Source organism: Lissotriton vulgaris, chromosome 7, assembly GCF_964263255.1.
Source record: "Lissotriton vulgaris chromosome 7, aLisVul1.2, whole genome shotgun sequence".
NCBI lineage: Eukaryota > Metazoa > Chordata > Amphibia > Caudata > Salamandridae > Lissotriton > Lissotriton vulgaris.
In genome coordinates, this window is record NC_141695.1 from 867,270,674 (window position 1) to 867,288,414 (window position 17,741).

General features: G+C 42.0%; 1 protein-coding gene across 4 annotated transcripts in view; it reads right to left on the bottom strand.

Annotated features, from left to right (window-relative positions):
- The window catches only part of GRIA1 (glutamate ionotropic receptor AMPA type subunit 1), a 527,971-nt gene that overhangs the window by 114,299 nt on the left and 395,931 nt on the right, over nt 1-17,741 (bottom strand). The gene's annotated exons all lie outside the window — the stretch shown is intronic.

Here is a 17,741-nt window from a genome sequence, read left to right on the forward strand (position 1 = left end):
TCAGATATAGTGCTTTGAACACAAACCCAACATAACGATTTGGGGTCACCTTGTTGCAACCTGAAGGTTTTTTTTATTCTTCAAGATAGCATAGTAATCCAGTCCCTTAAGTCCCATTTCCATTGGCCAGCTAAGAAGTGGGTAGATTTACTTCCCAAATAGACCATTTTCAATGGTGAATTCAGAAGTGGCCACCTTTAGTGCCTGGAGCAGCTAATCTCTTAAATTCATTTTTAGCATTCTCACTTGTGGCATGGCCAACTCCCACTTGACTTGACTGAGGTAGTAAGAGTACTTTCTACTCTGTTGAAACTGAGTACTGTATTTACAGTTCTGACCTTCATACTCTGGGGCATCTCTGCAAATCTGCTGCTTATATGACAGCCACTGATCGCCTTCACAAACCCACCACTCCTCAAAACTACATTCACCAGGAAGCGAAACCAACAAAACATTTCACTCAATTTTGTGAGCTGAAGATTGAATATCATTCTGTTTCTTGAACACCGATCTAAGCTGTCGGTGTTTTCGTTAAAGTTATATAAAAAACAAATTCCACACATTTTTTTCTATTTCAATACTTAGAAGAATTATATTCATTTTAACTTTTAAATATGGTTCAAAGTATGTAAAAAAAATAGGAGGGAATGAAGGGAATGCACTATAAAGTATATATAATGAGTGTCCTCAATATAATAAAGGCAGAGATTATTTTCAAGGTTAGTAAAATCAGTCGTACATCTAAAATTATAACCCAAAGATGTGGTGTTAGTTGAGGTAGTGAATACAATAGGCAGTAATCTCAAATAAGGAACGCCTCTGTTTAATCTATCATAAACAGATATATGTAAATAGATATATACCTGTCCTTTAACAGTGATCGCTTCATAGCCTTCATCTGGGTCACAGGGGCATGAACCTTTCAAAGGTATAATCGTAGTAAGGCCTTTTTCCTGATAATTAATGTCAAGCTTCTAGGTAAAGTACAGTCATAGTAAATGTACTTATGATCAGATGACTAAGGGACATATTATCAAACAGGGCGTTAAAAATTATCGCTGTTTAAGCGGCAGAAAACTGCCGCTAAAGCGGCGATAATGGGCATGATAATATGGCCTTGTGAATTCCAATAGAAACCCATGTGTGAGCCCATTATCACCGCTTTAGCTGCAGTTTTCTGCGGCTAAAACGGCGATAATTTTTAACGCCCAGCTTGATAATATGCCTCTAAGATATTAAATTGCTTGCAGCCGTCTCTGTGAGATATGTGGGACTGAAGTGCACCTACATTGGTTTTTTTTTACTTATTTTTTATTACAGCTCTGCATAGTTATCAAGAAAAACATGCACATCCTGCAATTCTCATAATCCGACCATAGGGCTATTTGCGAGGTTTACATCTAGGCATATGGGGTGCACCAAGTTTTACACACCAAGGCGCTATTGTGTGCAGTAATGTTCATTATAATTGAAGTTACATAATATTATAAAAAAGAAGTACAAAAGATCAAATGAAAGCGAGATAAAAACAACAGCAGCTTGTTGCAGTGATTAGTGACGGTATTATCTAAACATGTTTACCATATGCCTATTCACTTTTAGGGCAGGGTGTCATATGACCATTCAAGGTCTATTGGCCAGTAAAGGGGGTCCCCTCACTGCTCAGCAATAAATGTCTTCCCTGTGTTTGGACGTCAGGACCATCTACAGATGCCGTGTTTGATGTGGGGGCGGTGGGTTGTGATAGGTGTGCTTCGTCAAAGTCCATCTCTGGTTGTGTGTCTGGTCTTTGCAGTCCTTCCAGCATCTATCCCCACTCCTCTAGGTCCCGTTCTGTGTTCACGTCTGCACGTACTACTTTCAGACTACTCTCTTCTGCCACACCTCATTCTCGCTTGTCTGGCTGCCATTTGTCTAGTTTCGGGGGGAGGGTTTGGGTCCAGTCTATAGCAATGCGCCGTTTTGCTAGGACTAGGCCTTGGATTGCAAATCTGTGTCGTATACGTGTTCCATTATTTGGCGCCGGGAGATACCCCAGCAGGCAAAGTTTGATTGTCACTTCTATTCTGACGGCTGTGGCTGTACGGAGTATAAGGATTACCTGCCGCCAGAACTGTTGGAAGCGGACACACGTCCATGCCATGTGTAAGAAAGTTGCGGTGTCCATGCCACATCGGGTACAATGTGTAGGGCGTTCCGGATTAAAACGGGCCAGCCTCTGTTGCAACTACAGTGTAAAAAAATATATGGTACCAATCTGGAAACTAGCATGTACAGCTTGTGCAGTCAATTTTTTTGGTTGATAAATGCATGTTTCATGTTGTGGTAGAATCCATATTCTCTCTGAACAGCATCTATTTGAAAAGATTTAGACTAGAGGGATATAACAAACTAGGCCTGCAGTCATTCCCTACTTGCACATGAATATTGTCAATTGGAGCTAGATGGGCATCATGAGATGAAAAAGGCGATGCAAAAGATGTGGACTGCTAATATCCTACCTCTGAAACACACCTATATCCTCTCACCAGTGTACACACCAGCAATGCCAAAGAAGTTTATTTAAATAAGCAACAACCAAATGCACAGAGCATTGCATTGAAGACATGTAATTAGGTGTGAGCAAAACCGTAATGACACCAGCTCTGTGTTATTCAAAATTAGCTAAAGGTTTTTGAAACTTGACATTAAGCAATTTTGCATAGCTTTTTTAGTGGACATGGATATTACATGGAAAGACTCATGTGATACCGGTAGTATCTCACTAGGAGACATGTTATGTTCAAAATAGTCTCCTGCCATTGTCGTGCAAGATTTTTTCACACAGGAAGCTCCTTTCAAAGAAATCACAAAGAATTCTGGCTATTCGTAATATTACGTCTTTTGCAAAATTCTCAGGGATTTCCACGAAATTTTGCAAACAATTACATAATTTTGTACACCCTGCAAATGGTCTGCAAAGAGGTCTTGAAACATAAAAGCCACCTGATGCCAAGCAATGGACAACTGTGCACCCGAGCAGAAACAAAACAAACAGCAAAACACTTAGGTACACACATCCATACATACGTACCACTTAGAACCACTATCCAGTATGACTCACCTCTAAACAATATGAAACACATCCAATGTTATGTGAACAGACAACTGTGTCTCTGACTTTCTGTTGCTGTAAAGAGCTCTCTGATTCTAAAAGTGTTACAGGACTATGCCAATGATAAAGTGCTAAAGAATTGCTTGAAACATACCAGACCAAAACAGGATTTCAAGAAAGAGCACATATGGACCATTGTTACCATCACAAAACAGTTAAACGATATGCATTATTGTAAAGCACAAAACATGCAAACATCCCCGTCTCAGATCCAAATGCCCACATGTAAGGAATCTGTGGAAACCTCTGTGTGCTGAATAGCATAAGCCCTTGGGTGTTTTTTTCGTGTATATTGGCTGAGAAGCTTCTTACGAAATAGGCAAAGGACTTGGTACTCTGCTCCCACCCTCTTGTGATTGGTTAGGTCAGATGGAAAGGCAGTCTCCTTTCACGTCAGGTAACTCTAACATGACAGAGACACATACACCTGTCAAGCCATAGCTAGACATTTAACTGACTCTTGTCTAGACCTGCCAACCTTTCAGAGGCACTGCACTGCTGGCGAATCTCTAAATGTCCTTACAGGCCAGGCCTCTTTCGATTTATATCAGTTCTGTGAGCTGACTCACGGAGACATGCAGGCTGCTGCCGGCTGTTCCAAGATGGCCTCGAGGAATAACACAGCTCTCCTAATGGCAAGCGAGAAAGATGGCGGAAAGCGCGGAAGCGTGCCCGGCGCTTTCACTGGGGGCAGCCACCCGCACTCCATACTTCACGATACCGCAGGGAGTTCAGAAATTAGTCAGGCAGAGCTCTTTAAATGGCAATTCATTCTGCAAACATGATTAATAAATGAATGATTCCGCACGTACGCTTCACCGGGGGGCATCGATGCGCGCTTCGCGAGGCCAGGGGGAAACGCAGTTGCGGCTCGGGAGGGCTTAAAGCTAGTGTGGGACTGCTCAGAAAACGAAGCAGCTCTTCCCTATACCGCCCTTGCTTCCTCTCCACACCCGGCTTTTGAAGTAGGGGCAAAGCGCTCCTCTTGCCTTTAAGGCAATACATTTCACTCACTTGCAAATTCCAAAACACTAGCCTCATACAGGGCTGCCTTATGATATTTTGACGCCATACCCAAGACAGAGTTAGTGCTATATAGGGTCCTTTTTTTGCACATTAGAGCAGGGACATTAGCCAGGGATTAATGCATTAATGCATATTTCACAAGAGGTTTCATTGACAATTTCCCCCAAAGACGTTAGATAAATATATATGTATATTTTAAAGACATTAAGCAAAGAAAATGTAAAGACAATGATACGGGTTAGGTTTGGCTTTTCCTTACATCAAGTGGCAGACGTCATCAAATGCAACCTACATTTTAACATTGCTATAAAGCTCTCGTGACCCTTATTTCCATGGTTCAGCTGTCCTTTTTTGCTACAGATGTTCATAGGTTTTATTTGCGTACACATTTTTTAGTCACACAACTCAATGGGTTATTTTATCAGGACTATAATGCTACAAGCTGTGGAGAGGCCCTAAACCCGCTGAGCTTGGTTGCTGATGTTCACATTTACAGCATATAGGAGGCACCCAGATCTCTGGAGCACAGATGCAAATTGCTCACTCATCGCAGTGCATTAACAGAATGTTCATGTTAGATCAATATTTTACTGTCAGATGACCGTGTTAAGTGGAGAGCTATTCATGGATATATATATATATGACATTAGTGTCTTCATATCCTTTTTCAACCCCAATATATTTTTTGAATAGCTAAGTACTCCCAGGGCATGTATGACAGGTTTATCCAATTCTGGCTTTTCAATTATCAGTACTTTCTATGTTGGAATATGTAGTTTAGCCGCATATATATATAACCCCGTACAGTAAATCCCATGCAAGGAGTAGGGTGGGAGTTTCAAAATATGTTGTACCGTAAATAGGACAGACTGTGGCCATTTTCTAAGTTCCATTCGTCCTCTTCCCATTCTGAAAATGAACTATATGCTCCAGCCCTGCCAGGTGTGATCATGGGCTTTCAAAACCGGCCTGCAAGGGCTCAAGCCCACCTGGGAAATGCCTGGAGGAATAAAAAGGCCTGTTCAGCCCTGCTCCTTGGACAAGAAAAGAAAACAAATGTGCAGTTTCACACAGTTGAGGGCTTCCCCTAAAATGACGTACTCTGCATGAAATTCCGCATTTGGGAAACACCAAAATTAAGAAAGTGATATGCCTTTCTCAGGCGCATGTCTGAAACATGCTTTTCCAACGAGTAGCTCATGAGCTACTGGTAGTTCTCTAGCTACTTGTAAAGTATCTCTCCTATGCAGCCAAACTTACCACATGAGAAGTTTTTATTAGGTAAAATTAATATAGCTATACCAAAATTAAAAAGTGTATATGAGACAAAAATGTGTCTATTTTCATTACTCATAAGCTGATGTTTGGGGAAAAAGTGGTTGAATTTCCAAACTATATTTAAAGCCCATATCATGCAGCGTTGGGGAGACATTGCTATTATAATTTCCAAGAGCATTGTAGCTATGGATGTTATGTATCACCCGTACAGGGGCATTCCAAATTGACAAAACGTTGCTGCTTTTAATTTCTGCCACAGTTTTCAGGGGACTATGTCTCCCAGAGACCCATGGGTCGTCCCCACCTGCTTCTGCTTTTGGTGCTATATAGCGCACACAGTTGTCCCTCTGTGTGGGACGTGCCTGGGCCAAGCCTGGGCCAAGGGCGTGCCCATCCTGAGCCCGCCAGCCCCAGGAAGAGCCAGGGAGGGCCACCCCTCTAGGTTCAGTGGAAGGGCGCACTTGGACTTTTTAGACTATTTTGGTTAGTCATCATCCATTATAAGGTACGTATACACCTAATTTTGACGCTCCTGTATGTGTTTTCTTCATGGTCTTTTCTTTCGACGGAGGCTCGCCCTCTTGGACCTGGCCATAGGATTTGAGGACACTTGCCCCCTGTTAACTTGCCTTTTCTTATCCTGGGACTCTTTGAATAAGACATTTTAACTGTTTTGCTGTTTTTGACTGTGGATTATTGGGTCTAGAGAGCCGCGAGTCAGGAAGATCCATTATCCTGTGGCTGAGGGCTGAGAGTTTGTGCACTAGATAGCTCAGCCATTCTTTCTTTGTTGTGTCTGCTCCCACCTGCATGCGGCTGGCCCTGCTTTATTTGAATCCCACATTTCCTCTGCTTATGCTTTTGCTGATTAGGGTTTTCATTTCAACTGTTCCTCCAACTTCTACTAAATATGGGAAAGAGAAAACATCCTTCTCCACCCAGCCCCTCAGAAGAGTACACACCATACAGAATTCTGCAGCCAGACTCATCCTGGACCTCCCCAAAGGAACCCACATCACCCCTGCACCTGAGTGACCTCCACTGGCTCCCCATCCAGAAGAAATGCCAGTTCAAGATCCCCACGCATGCCTACAAAGCCGTCCAAGGCCTAGGACCTGCCTACCTTAACCAGCGACTGAACTTCCCCCAACCCTCTAGACACCTGCGCTTCTCCTCACTTGCCCCTGCATCCTTCCTTGTGGTGGCCGCTCCATCTCCTTCATCGTTGCCAAGACCTGGAATGACCTCCCCCTCATGCTCTGTATACCCCACTTGCAGGCAGAATTTAGAAAGAGACTCAAGATTTGACTCCTTGAAGCAGACACAGCGCCTGTGTACCCTCGGCGGGACAGGGTTGCGCTTTACAAATGCCATTTGCTTGATTGATCCTTGCACTTAGCTAGAACAAAATCCTCAGGTAAATCATGCTCTTCAATAATGAATGATATAACTGGGGTTACGGGAGTTATCGGAAAGTTGAAGAGAGATTGACTACATGTAATGAAGGTTCGACTGATCCCTTAATTCAGGCCCCCCCAAGTGATAGACCTTAGTAAATCTCCCAGGCTTGGATGAAGAGACCGAAAGGGGGGTAATTGGTGGGGCAAATGGCTTTGTCCAAGACGTCTCAGTCTCTATTTCCCAATCTGACTCTGAATCCCAATCACCTTTAAAGTGAGTAAAGACTCCAGGGGCCCGCTCCAAAACTCCAGATGCTAATCCCTGAAAGTGCTGCTAATAACCCACAAGCCCAAGCTTTCATCTAGATCAGCTACTACTAATTCCAGAGCTGGCACTACAAAGGCATCTTCAGATGATTTCAAAGCCCTGTAATCCATGGTTCAAACACTGGACTCTTTGGTGAGGATTGCATTGGACTCTCCTACTAATAGATTAATGCTTGTGGAAAGCCTCACTTCCAGCTGTCTAGATTTATTGAAACATAAGTGAATTTTAACTACCAGTCTCTTTTTGCCTAATTCTGGTGTGAATCCCTCTACGGCTGCCCCACGCCTTCTATTTACCGTGGCCCACCGTTGATTTCTTCTTCAAAACTAAGGTTTTGTCTACAAATTATAACTCGGGTTAACAATCGCATCTACACTCACAACCCTTTGTAAGTGGAGCGAATGTCCACCACATGAATTGTAACACAGATTTACAGCCGCTTTCCAATATGCAACCTTGTAAATAGTCACCATAGGGATGAATTGTAGGTAATCTGATGTTTTAGACCTACCACCCAAAGCAACAACTTATGTGACAATCACCTCGTCTAGGCAACACTGTTCTGCTTAGGACCGGTTCCCAACTGTTCCCTTGCTTCAAAATATCAGGATTACAGTTTAGCTACTTTTATCAACCGCAAAATATGGCCAGTGGTTGAAGATTGCTGGTCAGACCTCTACCTGTGTATTCCCCTGAATTCCAATTTGCCATCCCCACCTACAACTATTTCCCCAGATAACCAACCTTACATCGGGTAAATTGACTTGGTTCTTGAACCTGACAGAGATGAGACTTCCATGCCTGACGGGTCCCTATAAGATATAGCTTCCAACCTAGATGACTGTCACCAGTCCTGCTATTTCCCTACCTTTAAATAAATGTGATGCTTGCTCCACTAAAGGGTTAGGAGTTGTGGGAATGCCGTCTCAAATGTCTTTTGGGGTTTATTCTGGAATATGGTCGGCATATGTATAAAGGTTAACACCACCGAGTTGCTAGATTTTATGACCAATTTCCGGGCCTTATCGTTTGAGCCTATACACATTAACAGCTACAGAACCTGTCACGTACCAGGGGTACCTATTACATTTGTCAGAGCTAAGGGTGATCTATGCATCTATACTTCTAACAATTATTCCTTCCCTAATATTACCATTGTTGCAACCACATTATATTATCAAAGTATTACCATCTAAACTTCATCTTCTTGTTACCTTGTGGTGATTAATTTCTATAATAACGCATTAATGACTGAAGTGCTGACCGTCCTTGGGCAGCTCAACGAAGACCAAGCGTCTTTCTGCAATGGCGACAGGAAGGAATTAATCACACTTTGAGATGGTGATTTTGATATTCATCTGTGTCAAATGTTATCAAAAATGAACTGGGGTCTGACAGACACTCATGATTGCAATCTATCCCATTTTATATATAATGGATTTGGTGACAAACGTAACGAATTGCTGTTTAAACACGTTCTGACCTTTTGTAACAACCTTTGCATCCCCTATGTTCCATTCAAATGTACCTTTAATAACAGAGGTGAGAACATGGTTATCAACTATATAGATTTGTCTAATAGATACTCCACTATGGTATCCAATTACACCACACACAGTATTTCCATAAGTGACCACTACCCATAGAGTGTAATTCTCAATTTTCATTATCTGACCAATCAAATAAAGTCTTACACCTCATTGTTTTGTTGATAACATTGAGATTGCCACAGAAAACGGCCTTAGTCTGTTCTGGTAACAGATTACTCCATTTTTATTTCTGGAAAGGTTCATTTGTAAACACAAAGATGCTTTGGAGACATGCCTGGATATTATAGCAAGCCCTATTGATATTCTTACGGCCTTTCTGATTATTACACAGGAGATTAATCAAGGTCACAAGGCAGAGATCAATCTGCGAAAGACAAGGGTGGTTTGATTCTACTTGCTCTAAGGCAAATAAACGACTTAAGGAAGCTCTTTGCAAATCTCCAAAGTGTTCACAGGAAGTACATTCTAACAGATGTAAATACAGACTAGCTGTGAAAAGGAGGAAGACAGATTTAAAGGAAGAAGCCTGGGAGTCCCTTCATAAAGCCAGCCTTACCAAGGATTCAGTGGGGGCAGGCAAGACACGCGGGTGGGGAGGAGGGGGTGGGCACACGGGGTGAGGGGGCAGAGGGCTGCATTATAAAAAATAACACTTACACTGATGCTGCCGCCGCAGGGTCCCATGTATTCTCTCTTGCTCGGCTGTGTCCGACTCCAGGTCTGAACAGGAAGAAGGCAGCCAGGCTCCCACCCCTAAGCCAATCACAACTCTGCAATTGCAGCGTTGTGATTGGTCTGAGCGCTGTGGCACAGTGCTCAGCCATGGGTTCATGGGGTGGGAATGTTCCCCATGCAGGCTGCAATGCAGCCTGCTTGAAGAACAAAGAAGTGCGTATGACTGTTTTGGGCAGCCCGAGAGGACTGACCAAACAGTCATTGCACACAGGAGTGTTCTACCACTCACCCCCTGCCCTGCAGCCCACCCCGCTCCCTCACAAACGCTGCCACAGCAGGAGGAAAACATGACATGATAGTAACATCACGTTATTATCATTTTATGTTTTTCTTTATTTTGCTGCTTCTGCCAGTGGGGCGACGCTCCTCCCCCATAGTGGAGGAGCCGCCCCTGCAAGTAATGCACAGCTCTTTGGCGTGTGCTAAACACACCCTATTTGAGAGAAGACAGTGGCTCACAGCTGGAGGCCACAATCACCGACATTGAGTGGGTTACTATTTTTTCAAAAATGTACTCAATCCCCACTAAGGAGTTGGTATAGTTAATGCCCCTTGATCTAGAAGCTATTGTTGCAGACAATAGCTTCTAGAAAGTCTTTTATTCTCCACAAAGAAAGTTAATAGGGCTCCTATGGTCGCAAGGCCGGGAAAGCACTGGGCACTGATGGTGTTCCCATTGACCTTTTCAAAGCAAACATTCCCCTTTGCGACCCTCTACAAACCCTGGTATTGAGAGCATGTAATTTTTTGGCCACATGGTCAGAGTCACTCATTGGTCTTATTTACAAGAAGGGTGTGATCGCTCTAACCCAGCCGGCTATCTTTACGATTTCATACCTTGACTCACTAGAGAAAGTCGTTGGTCTTATTATTCAGGGTAGATAAAATGAATGGGCTGAAAGTAACAGAATTTTTCCTGAACTACACAATAAGGCTTTTTTCAGTGACCTGGGGATGACAGAACAGGGATTACATCTACACCTTTTAATGAGAAAGTATACTCTAATTAAGCAGGGACACATTTGTTTAGCCTTTGTATACCTATCCAGCACATTTGACTGTGTCTGCGTGATAAGCTGTGGACTATCATGACTGTTCTAGGCTTGGCTCCATCTATAATAGACTTTCTTCAGGACTTGTATTCGGGGTGTGGGGTCATAGTACGGTATGGCATTAAGGGAGAATACACCGATCCATTCAGCATAGAGAAAGGGGTCAGACAGGGATGCGTTCACGCATCCTTTCTGTTCACATTGTATATAAATAGTCTGCGAAACATGTTAACGGAAAACTGTAGTGATCTCCCACAAATTGGTTACCGTCCTATATACTTCTTCTTTCTCTTATCTTGGTATTTTATTTGACAAGGATGGATCATGGAAACAGGCTTATAACATGAGGAAAATATATTTTACGAAAGCCACCACAGCATTGGCCAATTTTGTGACAAAACTTGACAAGAAGCCCCCTAACGAGAGGCAACTATTTTTAAAGCGATACAAAAGGGGATGATGGACGGAGCGTTTGAGCAAATCAAACACTCACCTCCAGTCAACTGATATGGGTTTAATCCATCACCATTCTTTAGCTCACTCAGCCACCCCAGTTCAGACATGGCCGCAAATCAGTCTGACCCTGTGCCTCATGGGAACAGTCCAGCCCGAACTGCCAAGCCATGTCTTCCCTGGACCGGAAATAAGCATCCTGGGACCGGTTTCGGATTCATAATCCTCATCAGCCAGGCTATCTTGAATCTAGTGGCCAAGTGGGCAAGGGACTCACGTCTGAGCATACCCTGCCAACTTAGGGCAAACAAAGCGATACAAAAGGGGATGATGGACGGAGCGTTTGAGCAAATCAAACACTCACCCCCAGTCAACTGATCTAGGTTTAATCCATCATCACTTGGCAGGGTATGCTCAGACGTGTGTCCCTTGCTCACTTGGCCACTGGATTCAAGATAGCCTGGCTGATGAGGATTATGAATCCGAAACCGGTCCCAGGATGCTTGTTTCCGGTCCAGGGAAGACATGGCTTGGTAGTTCAGGCTGGACTGTTCCCATGAGGCACAGGGTCAGACTGATTTGCATATGGCCATGTCTGAACTGGGGTGGCTGAGTGAGCTAAAGAATGGTGATGGATTAAACCCAGATCAGTTGACTGGGGGTGAGTGTTTGATTTGCTCAAACGCTCCGTCCATCATCCCCTTTTGTATAACTATTTTTAAAGCCAAGTGTTTATTGACTGCCCTATATAGGGCAGGAGTCAGGGGACACAGAAGTAGGCAAACGCTACAATCGGTAGAAAATGCTTTAAAAAAAAAAATCTTTTCTCTGTACCTGAGTTGTTTGTCTCTGTCTGCCACTCTGATTTTGGGGCCTTCTTTTGAACAGGTATGGCCAGAATTCAGCCTATCCTACTCTAGCCCAATATTTGGTCACCTGAGCATACCAGACTTAACTGTGAGGTCATTCGAGATTGTCTTGAATCTTCATCTGTTCTCCAAATTCCATGGTTGAAATATATTAACCCGTTCCGTGCTCGTGTCGGCTCCCTCCCTGGTGCTGCGCACGACCGTTGGCCGAAGCAGCCCGCCCACTCTTCAGAACGCCAGCACTGCGGCGGACGAGTTAAGTTGTTTTGCCTAGACCTTTGTCATCTTGAATATTTGACCCATCTGAAACACTGGAGCACACTAGCAGAAAGGAATTAAAAAGGGGGTGCTTCACTTTGCTGGAGGATTTAAGATTGTCCCCAGAATTTTTAAAGCCAAGTGTTCTTAAAAACCAAATGATGTTGGTCCCTTAGGATATACAACCATATCTCAGGTTTGTGCACAATGCCAGACACAGGTTTGTCTTAATCCATTTTAGACTGGACATATTCTAGCGATTGGCCAGCTTTTCAACTATAAACGATTTGTCTGTGACGCTAGTAAAATATCCCATATGAAAATTTGTCAGACCAAAGTACAATGCATATTGGGTTTTTTCAGCAAATTGTATAAAGCTATGAGGAAGAGTGTAATATTACCTATGTTGAAAGACCAACATTTTGTACAGTGTTGTCTGGAATACTTATTTTTACAATATTTACCTACTTTATCTATTTGCCTACTTGCGGTATCAAGGCAATTTATAAATGGGTGGTGATAAATTGCAGGAAGACCTTACCTTGAATATCCATAATGACTCTGATATGAATGGCTGCTTCCATTTGATGACCATAATGTGATCGTAGGTAATTTGTTTTTAATGCCTTTTCATGGTATTATGCATCGTGTTTATATGCTTTTTGGCAAATTATTTATGGGCAGGGGATAAACTTACAGGAAGACCTCGAATTTCTATAATGACTCTGTTATGATTAGCTGAACTTGTACTCTTTGCGCTGTTTGCACTCGAGGACCATAACCTGATTTTACCACATTTGTTTTTAATGTCTTTTTATGGTATTATGTATTGTGTTGTATGTTTTATACGTTTGTCTTTTTATGGTATTATGTATTGTGTTGTATGTTTTATACGTTTTTCAACCCAAAAAAATTAAATAAAACTTTATTGATTTTGTTTGACAAAATCTTTTTTTTACATTGCTGCCTGGTGAACTGAGGTGACCAAAGCTAATAATATCGCAAATGGGGCGACTAATGTAATCTTTTCTGCTATGGTCACGACTACTGCACTAATAGTATTAGTAGCTCGGAATGTTTTTCACAGAATATAAGTACAACTTATTACAATACCGGTTGGAGACCCTTGGCATTGAAAGATGCAACTGGCTTTACTTTCCAAGCATGCTGTGGAAAGTTGTGTGACTGGGCAAATGTGGTAAATCTGCATTCCTGCCCAGAGGTACTCGTTAAAGTGACTATTTTTGATAATCGTGCCAATTGTGCTCAAGTTGTGAAAAGAATAAGGAAAGTTAATATTTGTTATGCTCTGATGTGTGTGAAAGGTACAAACGACATTTGTTTGTTCACTGTATACTACAAAAGTGGATTTAGTGAACTTTAAAAAATGGAAAACAAATAACATTGCAGGCCTCTCTCAATTCAATTCAATTCAAAACAGCTTTATTCGGAGTAAAATATACATCCATAAAAGCATTCTAAAAACAAACCTTAGTTAAATTGATCCAAAATACAGTATATGAGTTTAAAAATACAAACAATTTCCATTAGTATTTTCAAAGGAACCACATGATCAATAATCAGAGTAAACGGGGACCGGGTTACAGATAGAATAAATTACTACAGTTCATAAACCTTATTAAATGCAAATGTTATCACTGAGTATTTTAAGCTATTCTATATACAATGTGTTAGTCTTGGGAATTTATAAAAGTCTGCATTTCATATTTACATTCAATCTAATAACGTATTTTTACTTTACGCAAGAATGTGATAACATTGTAATGTGGTGAGCCTTGTGCAACACAAAAGCATAATGTGCAGAAATCGCATATAAATACAATCACTATAAAAAGGTAATTCTACACATATGTTGTAACAATTTCTAAAAATCCTCATCAGTGTTTTCATATGATAATGCATCTAAGAACGCCAATTCTTTCTTTTCCTGATTGCACGTACGATGAAATGTACAACGGTGCACATGGGCTTCATATTATCCAGGCCACATAAATAATTAAAAGCATTTTTATAATTAAACAATCTATTGGCAAGAAAAAGGGGTCTTATAATTAATTTCCTTATATCACTGTACAGAGTGCACCATAGTATAAAGTGTAGCGTAGACTGGGGGGTTTTCCCATTACACGAGCAATTTGGTAGCTTTTGGAAACCTTTTTCCCTTTCACCAAATGCTAAAATGTAGTGTACAGTGCCAAATCTCAACCTAGTCAGATAAAATCTGTGTTGGACATTTACTGTCATTTTTAGGTACCTTTGTAAATCCGAAACAGAAGGGATTTGGCAGTAGGCAGTAACGCTGTATTTGTGTCTGACTTTGTTAGTTCTAACACCATCCATAAGCGAGATGTATCTCAGCTTCAAATCCATTTTACAGACCCCCCATGATATAGCGGCATGGATTTGAAAATTTAGCGGCACAAATATGGAAATTTAGCGGCACAAATATGGCAATTTAGCCGCATTTGTGCGGCACTTTATTTTACTGATAATCATTCATTTTCAGCCTTAATCAAAGGAAACTGTTTTAGCAGAGTATTCCACTTTGAAATAGGCAACCTGGGATATGGAACAGAGGAAGCAGCCCACAAGTGAAGGCTGTTATCCCTTGGAAATGCAATCCTCCAATTGCTTTAGTGTAGGTTCTGTTCATTGTTGCGTTCTCCACTTGGTCACGTTGTGTCCTTTTTGGACAGCTCATGAATGTGCATCTGTCTCCTTGTTTGCTATATTTGTGAACATATGGTGAGTACTATTTCAATGACTTATTCATTTTTAAACCTGAGTCAAAAAGTTATCTCAAAGCTGCTTATGCATGTAAGCTTGGTTTACGTGTGTACGCGTTGTATTGGCCCGGAAAAGATTATTAACAGAAACCATATCTGTATGCACAAATCTACTGTAGCCAAAAGGATTCTGCTGTTTGAGTCAGAGTTTCCTATTCCAGTGGATAAAATAACAAGCATTGGCATAGCCAATAGGTCTCGCTTTTGTGACCTTAAAGGTATTTAGTTATGTAGCACAATATCCTTGGTGCAACAACATCAACTGTTGCATGGCTAAACACTTATAAGGTCCCAAAGGCGAAACATATTGGCTATGCCAATGCTTGTTTCAAGAGTTCCGGCACTTGTTTCTTTCGAGTCTTTCACCAATTTAACGAATTCACAAACTGCAAAGCCTGTCTGCAAAATATGAGGCAAGAATGAGATAGGTGTTAAGCTCCCAAAAGCCCTGTATCTTGTGGCCGTGCCAGCTATGACGCCAGTGACCAAACTTCTACAAGCCGTGTACAGTGATGTCACTATGCACAAATCGCAAAGCTCCCAGAAGCCAAGAGCCTTGTTGTGTCATTGCACGCTGAGTGTTAAAGCTCCTTGAAACCTGTAAACGGTTTCATATTACATGTACCATTAAAGCACTAAGAAGCCCTGTATACTATTGTAAAATCCCGTATACAATGCCAAAGCTCCAAGAAGCCTAACTTATAGTGTAATATCAAGTGTTTTTGAAGTCTTATGTTATGCTGGGACATCACTGACAAATTATTAAAGTACCCAGAAGCCAGTGGGTTTGCTGTGATGTCACACACAACATGGTTCATCTCCTAGAATCTTTGTATCCTGTTTGGATATATACTTACATAGCAGGTATGTACAGGACTGACACCCGTGCACCAGTTCCTATGTGCACCCTGCTGATCTGCATGTGTGTACTTATAACGGAAGAACCCGTGACATCGGACAGGCCCTGGGTCCAACCCACAGGTGGTTTTGTAATGAGAGCAATCTCTTTGCACCGTTGTTGTGTAGCACCCCAGTACTTTTGTAATTGTAATGAAAGTGATGACGACCCCACCTGGTTTCAGCTTCACACGTGTCTCCCAGCTGCATTCTGTCTTTTGTGAACACAATACAGCCCATACTTCATGCTGGAAAATAAAATGCGTCTGTTTTGCATCTGTCCAGCCTGCCCTGAGTGATACCGAGGAGTGTTTTAAGGATTGCAAAGGGGTGAACCGGGGAAATGGAGCCCACCTGTTCATTCCTTACTTACACTGATGTTAAGAACTTAATGCCGCAGGTATAAGCAGGCGGCTATTACAGCTGAACAGCGCCACGTAGTGACGTAGACGCGTATAGCCAGTAAGATGTCACCATCTTTTTTTGATGCCTGCAAGAGACCTTTTTCGTGGCCAAAAAGGCCAATATAGCGGTCACCGCGCTCATCAGCCGATTTCGCGATTATTTTGCAAATTGCAAAATCGCGAAAAGCTGGAGGGTCTGATTTTACTAATGTCTTGTATGGATATTAAGTCCCCTTTGTTAAAATCTATCTTGCAATCCCTCAATAGGTTTTGAATGTACTCGAGCCATGGGATTCTTTTCCAATTGTCGAGGGCCAGGCAATCTTTTATTATATCAGTCGTCAATTTTGCCTCATCCTTTGCCCACAGCCTTCGCCAAAAAGTGAGACCGGCTATTATAATAGTATCACTTATGTATGGTAAGCCAGTTCCCTATGTACAATGTAATTGGCTGTAGAGCTAGGTACTGCCAAAACTCTTTTCAAAAATGTATTTTCTTGTATTTGCAGTGAATCAATACTTGCTCTTCCTTCCCCGAATATCTGCTCCATAGCAGGCCCCAGTCACACACTTTGTTCTATACAAAGTAAGTGTCTCCCTGGCCGGCCTGTTTCCCATTTTAGATGAAAATCTAAAAATTCCTGCGACAAGTATTAAAAATTTCAAATTACTAGTATCAAAATGTTGTCTCCAGCTGCCTATTCTTTTAAAACAGAGGCCCAGGTAGACAAAGTTTGGGACTACCTATAACCACTCCCCCCACACAGTGTTGTCTACTCCTCATTCTGGTCTTACCACATGTCATGACAAAGGTTTTGGTCAGATTTATTTGCAAATCCTTTTCTGTCATATGCAGGGCAAACTTCTCGATTAAACATTGTAATCCATTTGCTGTCCTTGACAAGAGGACTGCGTCGCCGGCATAGAGTAGTACTGGGGTGGTGCGACTTTCTACTTTTGGGCAATCTGCTTTTTGCTTTTGCAAAAAAAAGAGTCCACATTATTGATGTATAAGGAGAACAACAATGTTGCCAATACGCATCTTTGGCGTACGCCTCTTGTAACCATGAAATCCTGTGTACATTCTCCTTTACACCCAAAACGAACTCTTGAGGTTAAAGAATTATAAATTTGAGATAGGAATATAATAATTTCGTTTGGTGCTCCTATTTTTTTTTAGAGTTTGCCACAGCTTCGCTTGGTTAACAAAGTCGAACGCGCTTGTAAGGTCCACAATGCATAGATAGAGGGCCCCCTCCTTCACCAGTGTGTTCTTTCCAATAAGGAGTTCCAGATTTAGGCACTGTTCCACAGTTCCCCTACCTCTTCTGAACCCAAACTGTGCTTCAGAGAGGATGTTGTTCTCGTCCACCCAGTCTTCTAATCTCCCCGTGGAGAATCCTTCCCATTAATTTTAAAGTAGAGTCCAGAAGAGTAACAGTTAGCCTTTCCTCTATCTCCCTTCTTGAAAAAGGGTACGATAATGCTTTGGGAACATGATGCGGATATGACTTCTCCCATAGCAGCATT